This window comes from Pieris napi, chromosome 14, assembly GCF_905475465.1.
Source record: "Pieris napi chromosome 14, ilPieNapi1.2, whole genome shotgun sequence".
Taxonomy (NCBI): domain Eukaryota; kingdom Metazoa; phylum Arthropoda; class Insecta; order Lepidoptera; family Pieridae; genus Pieris; species Pieris napi.
This window is the reverse complement of record NC_062247.1, coordinates 11,711,387-11,724,091: the sequence shown is the minus strand read 5'-3', so window position 1 is coordinate 11,724,091 and position 12,705 is coordinate 11,711,387. Positions and strand designations below refer to the sequence as shown.

Genomic DNA, 12,705 nt, shown 5'->3' with positions numbered 1-12,705 from the left:
ATAGTTTTGACATTTAGTTTTTGGCGGTATTCGTAGCAGGTGCTTTGGCAATTATTACAATGAATTCAATTTCGCTCGAAAATCGCATTAAAATAATTCAAATCCACTATAAAAATGGTGGTTCTGTTAAAGTTACATTTCGTAAAATTCGTGATATTTTCGGCCAGCATAATCGTCCTTCTGAGACCGCTGTTAAGAATTTGGTCGCGAAATTTGAGTCGACAGGCTCGGTACAAAATGTGCCAACACCAACACGTGTTCGACCGGGTCGTTCAACAGAAAACATCGCCGCCGTGAGCCACAGTGTTGAAGAAGATCAAAATTTGTCAATTTCACGACGTTCTCAACAATTGGGGTTATCCAAAAGCACAACATGGCGAATTTTGCGAAAGGATTTGGCTTTGAAGCCTTACAAGATTCAACTGGTGCAGGAATTAAAGCTGATCGACCATTCAAATCGCCGCAGATTCGCTCAGTTCATTCAGGAACAACCTGCTGGTTTTTCTGAAAAAATCATTTTTTCAGACGAAGCCCATTTTCATTTGTCAGGGTACGTCAACAAGCAAAATTGTCGCATTTGGGCTTCTGAAAATCCTAAAGCAATTATTGAGAAGGCTTTGCATACTCAACGTGTTACTGTGTGGTGCACTATGTGGTCTGGAGGCGTGATTGGGCCGTTTTTTTTGAAGATGAGGCTGGAAATGCGGTAACAGTCAATGGATCACGGTATCGCGAGATGTTAACCACTACATTTTGGCCTATTATTGATGACATGGATATCACTGAAATGTGGTTTCAACAGGACGGTGCCACATGTCACACAGCCAATGAAACGATCAATTTATTGCAAACCAAATTTCCCGAGCGCATAATTTCGCGAAATTCAGCTGTTAAGTGGCCAGCCAGATCGTGTGATTTAACACCACTGGATTATTTTTTGTGGGGCTATGTTAAAGACAGAGTCTATACGGAGCCAATCGAATCGATTGCAGCCTTAAAACTCAAAATCCGTGATGTCATTAACGAAATAGACCCTCCATTTTGCCAAAAAGTGATTAAAAATTTTGATGAAAGAATCAACATCTGTCAGCGTGGTCGTGGTGGACATTTGCCAGATATCATTTTTCATTCATAATTGCCAAACTTTTCTCTTTGTAATACAATAAAAATTTTATTCATTTTCCTCTAAATTCATTGTTTTATTTTGTTTTAGAAAACAAAGTTCTTGTTGAAAAACCCTTTAGAATTGGATTTCTATATATAACCATTTAGTTCGTGGCTAAATATTTATTTACACTTATAATGCAACAATACAGTAAACTAAAATAACTACTGTGAGATTTTTTTTTATTAAATCAGGTGAGCGCAAGGAGTGCTACATAAGATATAAAATTATTTTGACAAACATAATAGAACAAGACAAAGCAATTAAAACATATGCAAACAGTGAAATCGACACTAAAAAGAAAATATGCTTAGAATCATGACTGTCCGTTAATCGACTCTTGCTTGATGGCCTTGGGGTTCAAGGGCACAGGCGCTAATTAAAGATTTAAGTTGGTGCCAAATAGTTAGTACCGGTGAACATAGAGCTGGTGTTTTCCTCGCTCATCGCAATAAGTATCGCAATACAGCGAGGAAAAGCTGCCAGCGTTAAAGGTACTCGTACACTGCCACAGGGACCAAACTTTTTAATTTTCTTTTTATTTTTAATTATTACTATGTATGTTAAGAAAATTAAAAATACTGTATATTTGAAATAAATAATTAAAGAAAAAAAAAACACCCGCAAATATAGTTTGTCAGTTTTTTTCATTCCTTTGACGATTCAAGGAAATAAAGTAGAACGATAGTAAAGTGTCGATCGTTAATTGTTTTGCTTTATCCATTTCTTAAATTTATATCCGTTAAAATATAGAGATGGGGCGAAGCCGAACTAACAAAACAGGAACGATTATTCCAATGCATCTATAAAAATACTAAAAATTATAAATAAGCCGGTCTTCTAGTGAAGAGCAAATGGGCATTTATTACATGGGCGTGCTTTACCAACTTATCCTGCATCCACACCTTCCATCAAGTGCATGGAGATAAACCCTGGCTAGATTTAATAAACAATATTTTTCGTTGTTGTGCCTACTTTAACTTTTATACTAAAGCTGCTATTGAGGTTGTTAATTAGATTTATTAAGCACATTACTCTTTAATCCTGTTTATTTAATTTTCTTATACTGGTATTCCTGTTCACAAGAAACTATCAAGTTGTTACTTTAACTCAAGAAATCAACACATTATTACCACGTTTCTAATTCCCGAGCTTCGGTATGAAGTGCACGAAGCTTAACAGGCAGCTTTAATAAATTCCCACAAGCTTGTATCCGGTCCGTTTATTATCTGACTTCGAGAAATTTAGACGGTCTCACTGAATTTCTAGATATTATACAAGAACTACGTGACTTAGAGATGCGAAGATTTCTCCGGCGATCAGAGCGAGCACATATCTCTAACTTTGAATTTATTTATGCAAGTTTCTTGTTAGTCCTGAATATTTAATATGCGTTTCTGGGTTTGTGAGTTCATTGCAATAATTTCAGGGGAATTTATGCATAGAGACGTTCATTTTTAACTTTAAAAGTGCTTGACCACTACATATTTAAATAGACAATGGGTAGAAAATCTATGTAAGTATCAGGTCTGGTCCTTATATTATATGTTACACTCCTACTTTGGAAATTCCATCTCACAACTCCTTCTTAGGCAATTCGTTAAGGATCGCCATTAACTTGTGGAATACTCTGCCCGTCTCCATACGATTGACACCTACATATTTAAAATTCTTCTGCAAAAAATTGTCTTAAACTATATCCTATCACAATCTTGACTTTTGTTATTCTTGTTATTTATTATTTTGTTTTGCATTGTAATTCATGAATCCGTCAGATTAGCTTTTAGTTTATTTTTTTAGGTTAAGTTTGGTTATGCTATAATTTTGCAGTGTTTTTTTTAATTTAGTTTCTGTTGATTTGGTACTCGCACCAGATATCGACGTGACTTATAGTTATTATTGTTCGATTAGTAGTTATCTGTTGTTTATAAATTATTTGACATTGTGAGATTTATTTCATGTGATCTTATTGTTCATTTTTGGTAATTTTATTTGTTTATTAAGAATGGCAATAGAACACTGTATAATTTAAGATCTTTTGTGCCAACAACACGTTTATAGCGAATCAGGAAATTTCTATATCCTAAAGCAGTAATGAAACTAAGTATTTCGAGTGTTTAATGTTGATAACGACGTTGAAGTGAATTTTCGTCAGGTTCAAAGCATTTCATTCGGTTAAGCAAACAACAGCGAAATAGCTTAAGGCAATAATAAACTTGAAGCAAGACGCGCTCAATGAATTAATAACAAAACAAGTACTCACAATGACTAACGGTTCGTTTAACATGATTCTGTGAAAATGATAGGAGTATAATGTCAACAATTCTGGAGACGTAATGCGAAAATAAACTGATTACATTTTGACTACAAAATGGTACACGCCTTTAAGAAATTAAAACTGTTCCTCTCTAACAACCTAACATTTTTATTTCAAATTTAGATGTTATTTATTTTGTAAAATTAAATTAAAGTAATAATAATTTTTAAAAATGTCTGTATAGTCGGTTTACGGACGATAGTTTAACGTGACAAAACATTGATGAAGTGATTGCTTAAGTCATCGATTAGAAGAGAGATAGATGCGGTGCAAGCGTACAATGAGCGTAACGGGACAATGAGCGTAACGGGAATATAAGTCATGCTTTTTTGAGCGTGCAGCCGGCGTCATTGATTTATTAGACGTTGTCACGTCAAAATTGAAACAAATTTTAAAAGTTTGGTCCCTGTGGCAGTGTATACTTAACGCTGGCTGCTTTATTTTGATTTAGTTCTTTTAATATTCTTAGCGCTTATGTCGCAACATAAGGAACGCGCGGTAGCAAATCTTGACTTTACAATCGCTATTGGGAGTTGCATAGTACCGGTTCTGGTAAAGGGCAACCATCTTTCAAACTTTAAACTTTTAAAATCATAATGGGTTTTTTTTAGATTTAGAGCTGCGACCTTAGTCAGACAGTAAAAATAATAATTATTAATGTTTCCAAAGTTCATCATAATTATTAAATTATTACTGTAGGAAAATAGGTCGTACTAGTTAAACAAAAGCTATGAATATATTCAAGCTGTCTTTGCAATAATTCAACTCCAAATGCCATGTAGGTGTCAAGGGCTCAATAAAATACTGGTCATATACAAGCAGAAACCGAACAAGTACGCGTCATACGTTAGCTTGCACCTGGAGATGAAGTTGGCTTCGCGCCATCCCCTGATGTATAGTATGTAAATGCACGCCTTTGTTACAAGTACGAATTAAATACAATGTTGTGGTTCCAGCTAGGAATTTATCATACCTACATATAGCGTATTACATACGGGATTCGTATATTAATGATAACTTTGTTGGTATTTATTTATTAAACTAATATTTATTTATAAAATCTTCCCAACGCTCGACATTAGTGCAAGCAATGGGACAAGCACTTATAAGCAAACATAACATACATGACGAAATAAATTAAAGTAAATTTTAATAAACTAAATGAAAAGGGAAATCTATTTTAAAGTGTGAGGATTCAATCCTAAATACGGCTAAACGGTTTGCCTTAGCTCACTTAACAGGCTACATAGCCATGTGAATGCTGAGGCAATCCAACTTCTTGATATAACAGGAATAAGATGCCAAAAGAGAACTCAACCTTTTGAGTTAATAAACCTAGTGTAGTGGATATAAGTGCAAGTGCGGTATCACGGACACTCGAACATAGTGTCAAAACATTATAGATCAAGAGTGTTAACGATCCATTCCTTAGTTTAAGCTTTTTACAAGTATTGTTGATTAAGTCGACATAATATTACTTATTGGCCATAATTATTGTATAGGCTAGATTGTAACTCATGTAAAGTCAAACTTTATTTTGTGAACTTTATTGTAGGAAAAAAGAAGTTTATGAGGAGCAACTATAGATCTGGATCTCGGTGAGTTTTTATTATTTTAATTTATTTTATTTACGCAATCACTTTTGTGGCTTAGTAAATAAAGTAAAACAATTGAACAAGTTCGATGGGCAATTGTTTTGCGTGGCACTGAAGGACTTTCTGCCGTATTTCTAATCATTAATGCTCCGAAAAAAAATCTTCTAACTTTAATTTTCTTATAATTACCAAACAACACTATAACAGAGATCTCTTTATGTACCACATAAGTCGTTGACGCCGCCTTTCCCGTATGAAATAGCATGAAACAAAGATAGTATATTAACTTGTCACTGCAAGACCCTGGGAGCAGTAAACACGTCAACTAGTTAGCAGCTAATAAATCTCAAGAGCCGACCTTCTCGACAAAATTGGATAAGTTTATACGACACAAGAAATTGTTTGATTAACGTAATTATTAAAGCTTTACCTCTTTACTCTGTAAATAAATAATCCGCTACGAGATTTACTAACGAAGTTGGGAAATTATTAGGCTTAGGGACGTTTAAAGTTTTATTTAACAGTATCTAAGAATAATGGAAAACAATATAATAACATAATACAGCGAATTAAAACCAGTGTCGAAAAGTCACCTGGACGCGCCTGGCGGGAGGACTATGGGTCCAACGATGGACAAATCAAAACCTGATAAGGTAAACCAGAATATTGTGATGGTTCCTACATGTTACATTGTATTTTACCTACTGTTAAAAGTAATTTTTTTAGGATCAATATAAATGATAGATAGAACTTCATTGCTCTTAATTAAGTTTTGGAAATAAAGGCTATTGTTATTGTTGTTATTTAAATTATAATTTTACTTATGTATTTGTTAAGATTTTATTGGGCGCATATAATGAAACACCTAATTGCTAATAAGTGATATTTTCCAAGCACGCTGAGAAAGTACCGTTATATATTTTGAGTAATTTACAATGCGGAACATATCGATACTTAACTGGATTTAAATAGATCCCTAGTTTTACATTCTGTAGAGTAAATTATTCATAAAAACGTTCCTCGGTTTTCGTCATTATCAATTATTTAAATCAGCTGTCTAAATTGATAGATCTAAGCAAACACTCAACGGGAATCAGATACTTTATACGGTGTTAAAATAACTGCACTTTCATTCGCAAGTTCTTTTTAGACTTTTAAATATCGAACAGTGCAAACCAAGAAAGAGGTTACATATCAACCAATTGTCAACTACAGATTCAAAATTAAAATGAAACAGACTAGATATAAAATAGACTTGTAATTCGAAATAATTGTTTTTACCATCTAAGTGTATATAGGTTATATTTCTTGTATGAATTAAATGCAAACTCATCATACATTTAGCTCCTAAAGATAGCAGGATTGTAGGTTTAGATTCGAGGCATTGTATTTGCTGACACAGATTAATGAAGGTCAGACTCGCCCTGGTTGGGTAGCGGGATAAACAATGTTTTTTCATTTGTCATTCGGGTTAAGCGTATGTACAATGTAATCTGTTTTAAATAAATTATACAGAAATATTATTGTGAATATAAAATTGGTTAGACGGAGATAATGGTGTAGTGATAATGATGATAATAGTCCTGTGATTCACAGATAATAATAATACGTTTGATATATTTTTATAGTTTATGTCCTGGATAGTGAGAAAACAAAAGACAGTAGACGAAACCGTTTAATTCTGATTGGACAAACGGATGATACGTTTAATGTCACGTTACAAGTACAAGTGCTTGTTGGACTAGAGATACTGTTGACTAATCACAACTAAACGAAACGCATACATTCTTTCGTTAATTACTAACTTAAAAATACTTATTGTTTTTGCTACTATTTTGCTTACGTTTAGGAATGGGCATGCTTGTAACTCGTAAAACGCATTAAAACGTGTAGTTTCAATTATATATTCTAGTGAAGGCTTTTCCAAAGAGATACGGCTTTTAATATTTAAAAAATGAGTGTGCTTCGACGATAAAAGGCAACGCATCCAGTAGGCTATTTTGGAAGATTTTAGAAACAATTCACGATTATTTATTACTGACTACTAACCTACCTAATTTCTTTATTCTGAAACTTTAAAAAAATTAAACATTCATGATGAACCCGTTTAAATACTTTGCTGCCTTCTGACGTACGTTCTGACGTACCATGCCTATTAACACGAAGCAAACGAAAAGTGTTTACACGACTACGACTTTTTTAAATCAATTATGAATTTGTAAAATAATTGATTTACAAGTTTACAAAAAATATTTTACTCAATATCACTTTTTAAGTCATGTTTCAACAGATTAGACATGGACATAACATTTATTACTAACGAAACACACACACAGAAACAAAAAATTTAAAAAAATGTTTTTTCTTTTTTTTCTTTTAATGAACATTGTATGTTGGCCTTGGCTCAGAATTTTACTGAGAAGCAGACTATTTCACAGCGGTTTTAATAACACTTTTATTTTCATACTCTCAAATCGATATGGGCTGCAGGTTCATAAAGAAAGAATAGAACAAACGTTGCGCTTTTATACTTTAAAGGGGTATTAACAATGCTATGACTAAGTAAAAATTACTGCTTACAAAGTTGGAAAATACGATTTAATTTGCGTAGTCATAAGTCATAAATAATATAAACGTACAATATAATTGTATCAAAAGGCCAGATATCACCGGATAAGTGACAATTTCCTACTGTTGACACTTGACTGCATGGGTAAGGGAAGAATCTTGGAGGAATTAATCACAGATGACGGAGGCTGACAGGGTATCCCCGGAAATTATAGAATTCCCTGAAGGGACTGATATCTGACCCTACCCTAAACAATTAGTGTTCCTCAACAAATTTTTGAATATAGAATAAAAGTAGAACAAATAACATGTGTGTGTACTTAGGTATGTACACGCGTTAGAAGTTATATTTCTTTGGCGTAAAACGATAAAAATCTATTTATTTTTTTTATCTTCCGCCTTATTCTAAGTTTGTAGAAACGACACTAACAATAGAAAAAAAGGTATTTAATAGATTGAAAGTTTTATTGTAACGCATTATCTAGTTAAATAAAGTTATTTAAATAACACAAGAAATATTTCTACATAATTACAGAAATGGAGATTTTTTATTTTAAAATGTTGACTATGCTAACTTCAGGGTGTCGGTTTTTTGTGACGGTGTGCGCGCGCATCGTAAAAATTTACGCTTCAATAAAATATATTAAATCCACATCACGTAAACACTAGAATAATAATAAAATTCCATTGCCTAGAAAAGCGTTTCGCATTCTGTGTTTTTATATACACACACAATTATTCAAAATTAATATTAATCAAAGCAAGCGTTGCAATTTTATAAAGATCAAAACGGAATAGCTACCGGACACCTGAATACCGTTAATCATAAGTTTCGAAGTTAAATAAACTTGGTCGTAAAGCAAAGGACAGTTTATGGTCTCTTTACTTAATAAGTCGCTTCATGGTGTAAATAAATTTAACGCCCTTCGAGACTTTGATAGAGTCCGCACGTGTCACGGAGATAGATGAGGATAAAAACACGCTAAAGGTTGTTTAAGGCTTATAAGCGTGTTTTACGTTGAGCCTTATGTGGTCTTACCAAGTTATATTGTACCTTATTGGTATATTTAAATCTTTATAAGGTGCTGAGTATTGTAATGAAACGAGGCTCTTCAAGACACGACTGTTTAATACTGACTTATATTAAAACATTGATGCATTTATATTAATCATGTAGGCACGGTACATCCCCCTTAATAAAATAACAATACATAGGAAATGTTACAAACAAAATAAAATAATTTCTATGACAATTTCTATAACTAATCAAGAATTTTATTTAGATGTGAATACACAATAAAAATTAAATGATGTAAATTAACAATATTTGACTCCGTAAACTAGATTAAACATTTATAATTTAAAATCAAAAATTAAAAAAAAAATATTTTATACGAGTGTTGGTACAATACTGACTTATATTAAAACATTGATGCATTTATATTAATCATGTAGGCACAATATATACAGTAGTATACATTTTAGTTAAACATAGCATGCTAAAACAGCGTTAAGTTTTGTAGTGAATGTCGTTCGTCCAGGCACTAGGCCAACACAGTTTATCATAATACATACATATTTTGGGTGATTAATATTGTGTATTAACTTGTATAACAAAGTGATGATTACAGAAAATAATAACTATTTAAAACGAAAAAAAAGTATAACCCTTTATTCATAAAATCCTAATTATGATATTTACATTAAAGTAATAGTACTTTTTTTTTAATGGCTCTGGCACTATTTGTGCATTAGCCAGCGTCAAGTATAGGATTTTTTATATTTCGTGCTTGTCTTAGGAACCGTGTGATCGACCGTGTCCTCATGTACGGTTTAAGCACTCGCCCGGTACCGCACAACCCTCCCAAAGACTGAGAATTTAAATTAAATTAAAACTTGCCCTCGAACCGGGAATCGAACCCGGTACCCCTTCACCTAGCTGCCACTTAATAAGACCGCTAGGCTATGAGGCCCCCCGTAATAGTACTTTCTGACAATTTGTGTTTACGTCGTGATGAAAAGAGATAGATAGCTAATTAAAACGGTGCAATGGATATTATTATTTATAAATAAGTGGGGTATACGTTAATGAAATTACTAGATAAAGTCAAATAAAAAAGATTTGGTTAGGTTCGCACTGTCTTATTTACTATTCTCCTGCATACAATCCAGCGAATATGGGTGCATTTTCAAATAACACATAGTAAAGGAATGGGTGGTTTGCGTTAAAAGTCTCAAGGGTCTTCGGCGCAGTTCTTATCCCGATCACAGCCGCTGAAAAATACGTATGGTACCAATAAAATTTACTTATAAAATGTTCTGCATAGTGTACCTACTGTCTAAATGTTATTAGATATAAATAATGTTAAATGAAAATCTATTATAATTTAAAGCAAGATGCATAATTGTTAAGTTACGCTTGAAGGAAATGTGAGAACAGTGTTGGTCTAGTGACTTCGTAATCCTGAGGTCGTGCATTCAATTGCCGACTTGACGCATTTCTGTTTCTAAGTGCGTAATTCAACGTTGTACATGTCTTTGAACCAAAATGTTTGAAACACCTATCATATCTTTTAAAATTAAAAATTGGGTCTGGGCCTCAGATTTTTGAATCTGTTTCATGATCATTTACAAAGAAGGGCATTGACATCAGATTTGCAAGAGAAGTGGACAGGCGCAAAATAGAAAAATTGGCTGCAAGGGCAAACCGTGATCAACACAGAAAATTTATAATTCCAGTACTTTGCTTTGGTCTAGAGAATGTATTATCAAGACCCAAGGCATGATCACAGCATAGAAAGCACAGCAGCAGAATATATGAAATACAAAAATCAGAGGAGAAAAATTTAGAAAAAAAGATTTCTGTGTGGCATTTATTTATTGTGCACCCGCATAAAGTCCAGCGACTATTGGAGTATCGTGATACATAATGTAGTAGAGAAATGGACAGTGAGCATGGAATTGTTCAGGTTTAAACTCTGCGGCTTCCGATTCAATGGAAATTGCTGAAAATTTTATCCAAACTATTAGAAGAAGACAGTATATGTAATGATCAAATCGCTTTCTATTACGACCAGCGCTTTCTGCAAGATTCATCTTCGTTTAGTTAATTTGGATATAGTCCTTTTATAAACAGAATCGCCATCGCTTTTGGAAACTAAAATCAGTTAGAATCTGTCAGTAAGAATATGTCGTCAGACCCTTAGTATGTCTGTAATAAAAATATTTACCGTTTCTTGTAGCTGCTTCCGAACCTTCTTCATTCACAGTTATTTTCGCCTTCTAAATTCCACTAGTGACGTATATCGGTTCAAAAAATTATGTTATCAAAATGTGATTGAACCTAATAAGGACAACAACTATGAACAAATTTAATTACCCATGAATTTATTTCCTTAGCAGCTTCCTCCGGTTCGCTTCAGTCCAAGTTTCTGGCTTGAGCTTGAAAGGTGTGTTTGGACACCAAACACACCTTTCACGTTTAAAGGCTTTACTGAACGGATAATCGATACTTCCAAACACTCTTTCCACTAAAGAGAAGTTAACGTTCCGTTGAGAATTGATTTCGTCCAAATATTGGGGTATTGTGGTTCGAATCTGCAAATTAAGCGGCAAAAGATAGCGTTATCTGTGTATGATTTTGTCAATTTTATGCGACAGTCTTTCGCGCGCGCATTTAACATTCGCTCGAACGGTGAAGGAAAACATCTTGAGGAAACCGACTTGCCTTAGACCCAAAAAAGTCAAGGGCGTGCGTCAGGCACAGAATACATCACCAACTTGCCTATTAGATTACCAAATGATCATGAGACAGAAATCTGAGACCCTGGCCTAAAAAAGTCACGCCATAGATTTTTTTTATGATGAATAAAGAGAGTGAATTCAAAAGAATAATATAACCCATTTGTATTTCCGACCGTGCATGATTGCAATCTCCATACCTACTAAAACATATTTTAACTTATCTCGCTAAGGTAACAAGAAAGTCGACACAACAAAAGTTGGTCCCGTTTGAAATGAATTTTATTTATAGTTTGGTGAAACAAGTATAAAAAGAAAATATTAAACCTTTTGGAACGAAGTTCCTTATCGCGCGTTGTGAAAGGGGGCTAGACGGAAAAAATTCTTACGAAAAGTTGTCACGACACTTTTTTGCTATTTGGTATTGTAATACACCGGTTCTCGTCCGATCGCCGAAGTTAAGCAAAGTCGGGCGAGGTCAGTACTTGGATGGGTGACCGCCTGAGAACACCTCGTGATGTTGGCTTTTTTTTGTAGGGATACGAAATGAAAATTATTTTTGGAATCACTTAACTAAATTAGTCTTGTTGGAACAAAGTTATCGAGCGTTGCGAAAGGGGGCTAGACGGAATAAATTAAGACCAAAAGTTGTAACGACACGTCTTTTTGCTGTAGTTGTTATATTTTACATTTTCGATTTAGCTATCGCCAACATCCATTACACGTTGAATACACCGGTTCTCGTCCAATCACCGAAGTTAATTCTCGTCCGATCACCGAAGTTAAGCAACGTCGGGCGAGGTCAGTACTTGGATGGGTGACCGCCTGGGAACACCTCGTGATGTTGGCTTTTTTTTTCGTCGTAAGATTGGTGTCGAGAAAATCGATCATACTGTTATGATACCAATTAACATATAAATTAATCGAAAGGAATTTCGTTCCATCCGGGTGTCCCTTGACACCTCTAAAGTTTTTTTTATAAATCTATTTCTACCCCATAGTCATTCTATTACTAAACCTATAAAGTAAAATAGCTCATTAAAGCTTACCAGCCACAGATGGAATACATAATATTTACCTACATAAAGGTATTTTTTTTAATAAGTGTGTTATCATTGATCTCCCCATTATAGTTAAGAAAACAGGAGCGCTTCACGCAATAGGCGATTAGCCTGTGTGTACGAATATTACATATACCATAGACAGGAAATACATTGGTGCACAGCCGGGTATCCAATCAGTTATGAGCACCCAGACGTTATCTAACACTGATCTATTACTTATGCATTTATTTATTTACACTTCGTTGCAATAAAAAT

The 12,705-nt window shown here is 33.9% G+C and overlaps 1 pseudogene; it reads left to right on the top strand.

Moving 5' to 3' along the window:
* The first annotated feature begins 12,093 nt into the window (after nt 1–12,093).
* On the top strand, nt 12,094–12,236 carry LOC125056343 (annotated as a pseudogene).
* Nucleotides 12,237–12,705: the final 469 nt, after the last annotated feature.